Source organism: Macrotis lagotis, chromosome 2, assembly GCF_037893015.1.
Source record: "Macrotis lagotis isolate mMagLag1 chromosome 2, bilby.v1.9.chrom.fasta, whole genome shotgun sequence".
NCBI classification, from domain to species: Eukaryota; Metazoa; Chordata; class Mammalia; order Peramelemorphia; family Peramelidae; genus Macrotis; species Macrotis lagotis.
Genome location: NC_133659.1, coordinates 198,511,277 through 198,514,498, shown reverse-complemented (window position 1 = coordinate 198,514,498; position 3,222 = coordinate 198,511,277). Strand labels below are relative to the sequence as shown.

General features: G+C 43.5%; 1 pseudogene; it reads right to left on the bottom strand.

Annotated features, from left to right (window-relative positions):
* Window positions 1-695: 695 nt before the first annotated feature.
* Window positions 696-1,079, bottom strand: LOC141511397 (U7 snRNA-associated Sm-like protein LSm10; annotated as a pseudogene).
* Window positions 1,080-3,222: the final 2,143 nt, after the last annotated feature.

Genomic DNA, 3,222 nt, shown 5'->3' with positions numbered 1-3,222 from the left:
GACACAGTACCATTAAAATCAGTGGTCTTAATCATCTTGCTGAGTACCTGTCAGTAAGTACCAGGTTCAAGAAACAATGATTTCCTTATACTACTCAAAATATTATAAGAATGTAAATGATGACAGCTTATATGATGAAATTATCCTTTGAGATCAACAAGCTCCCACTTTATTTATTTTTTTTCCCTGACTGGACTGAAGTGCTTTAATTCTGCATAACATGGATAGACAAGTGGGATTCTAGAAAGCCTACGACTCTTGTGTTTGCATCCGAGTTTGGTTTTAGAAGTAAACAACTGAGTGGAAAGGGTTCACAAAATACTCTTAGGCAGGCACATTTTAGCAGCAAAGATCATCAATGCATTTTAGGAAGTATCAAATATGGCTGAAATGAACTCTTTAGTACAGAATTGGGAGCTCTGTGAGGCTGAATGATCAGTTAGCCAAGCCCCAGTGGCCAAGAAGCATGGGGAATGGTCTTCAATTAACCCAAGATCAAGGACATATCAGATTTTGGGTACCCAGATCCAATCCTGGGTTTATTAAAGGCAAATGTGGCTTCAGAATGAACTAGTCTTTCTCCTTGTGGTCTGCATCCTCATTGGGAAGAACTGGCTGTCAGAAGCAGTGCAGTCTCCATCTTTGCCTATAATGCCAAGGACTCCAAAGGAATCTGAGTGAAAGGGGAATGTCTTTCACTTGTACTTCCTGGTAGGAAATTCCCTCCGGCCCTTACCCTCACTGCCAAAGTTCCGAACCCAATGGATGGCCTGAAGTTGCTGCTCGATGGTGGCAGCATTGATGGTGGCTCGATGGTGATCATCGGGAATGTGGACATAGTGGACATTGCAAACAGTCACAAAGAGGTCATCAAGCTGGACCTACTGGCCCTGCCAGTCTGTGTAAGTGACCTCAGCCAGGCGAATGTTCATGAAGGCATCTACATTGTCCACTCGGCCATGGGCCACAGGCTCATCCCACAGATCCACTGTGGTCACTAGGCCTCGGAGTCACTGTAGCAGGATGACCAGGCTATTCTCAACAATAGTACGCTCCTTTACTGAGTGGCTGACCTCCATCTGGCGGTGAAGAGGTGAGGAAATTTCAATACTTCACACGCAGGGCCCTTCACTCCTCTTTTTCTCTCTCTCTCAGGCCTGGGAGGCCTCCAGGAGCCATGGAGGTGAGTGCACAGCCTCACCACACTTGTCCTCCAGGGCCAAAGAGCAAGCTCCCACTTTAAATGTGTCTTTTACCGGTGTCTAGATTCTAGTCCCTTAGGGTTAAGAAAGTTATTTTGTAAATTTTTAGAAAGATATATTTATTCAAATCCAGCCCCAGAAACTTATTAGCTGTGTGACCCTAGGAAAGTCACTTAACCCTAATTGTCTCCAGAACACACACACACACACACACACACACACACACACACACACACACACACACACGGATAAGTTAAAAATGATACATTTAATAGTAACTCTTTTAATATATGCATTTAAGTACTTCAAATATTCTTTTTCTCCCATTAAAATGTAAACTTCTTGCAAGTGAGAATTATTTCATTCTTTGTACTTGTATCCCAAGCAGATACCATAGTTTCTGTCACTTAGTTGAATATATTCTTGATTTCTGATTGATTGGTTTCATTTCTACACCATGGAAGACGTTTTCAGAGGATCACAGTTTTTAGAGTGAGAAGATCCCCTACACACACACACACACACACACACACACAGTCTCAAAGAATGGAGAAACTGAAGGGAAAAGCCGAATGATTTGCTGATTTGCTCAAGGTCATGAAGACTGTAAATCGCAAAAGTGGGTCAATTAGTTGTTATCTGAGCATACCTAAAATGGACTTCTAGACATACAGCCCTAAAACTTTTCATTGATAGCCCACTTCAAGACCAAGAACTCCAATGTGAATTTGACAGGTCTCTCTGGCAGATTATGACCATGGTTGCAATATTTCCTCTCCTAGTAGTTTACCTTGTTTTGAACCTCATTAGACTTTTTCTAGATTTTTAAATGAAAGCCACATAATCATTAGTCATTAGGTTTGTTCTTAAGGCCTTGTACTTAAGACAAAATGAACAGTTTGTCAGAGCTTGTATTTGATGATGGTGAGGACCTTTTGGGGCAACTACCTAGTTGTCCCAAATAAATAAAGCACCAGATCTGGAGTCAGGAAGATCTGAGTTCAAATTCAGTTGCAGACACTTATTACCCATGTTTTCTTTCCTTTCTTAAACACAACACTCTATAAAAATGCAGCAACTTCTAGGATCCATTCCAACACTGCTCCTCAATGTGAGATTCTACCTCTCAAGCAGGAATAAGGGAATGTGATGGATGGGAAAAAAGCTAAGGGGAGACTGGCCCACAGGGCATCAAAGCAACTCAAAGTTTCTCATCAGTCTTCAGCATTATCAAACTGCCCTGTCTCAAAGACCATTTTGGAATAGTGGGGAATTAGGGGGCAGAGTGGTGCCAGCTTGGATCCTAGATCATGTCTCCTTGCTGTGTATGAGGTGGGCAGAGACAGAATTCTTGAATGCTGACACGGTGGATGTCTTTAGCACCATATGAATTCCCCTGGTCAGCAATTAACTCGGTGTCCCAGTTCTCCTTAACAGGAGGTTGGGTCTCTGGAGAGTTGCTGTTAGCTATCCCATCTCCCTGCTCTCAGTTCAAGTCTTCCTCAGAATCCTCAAAATTCTGCATCTCATCATCAAGAGGGTCCCCATCCCCAAGCAAGGGAATATTCTGGGTCCCACTAACTGGTTTTGGTCTCCATCTCATGCCTCCTCATCTCCTTCCTTCTTTTGATAGATGTGGTCAGACATGACCAAGCTGTCCACCAAAAGGCTGGATGATTCCGGCTCCAACTCCAGCATCTTCTCCTTCTCCTAAGACCATATGCCCCATGGCAGCACTGATTCTTCCCCCAGGTCTGCATCTCCCCCTCGGGTACCCCAAAGCTTCCCTCCAATCTCCAAGGTTCCTCTTACCTCTCTTCTATCACCCCCTTCCCCCTTCCCTCCCCATCCCTCTTCTCCCATCCCTTTCCTCTCTTTTTCCTCTAGGGCAAGATAGATTTTTATACCTTATTAAATGTGTATGTTATTTCTTCTCTGAGCCATTTCTGATAAGAATGAAGCCTCACACATTCCCCGTAGCTCTCCCCCCGTTCCACTCCATTTCAAAAGCTTTTTCTTG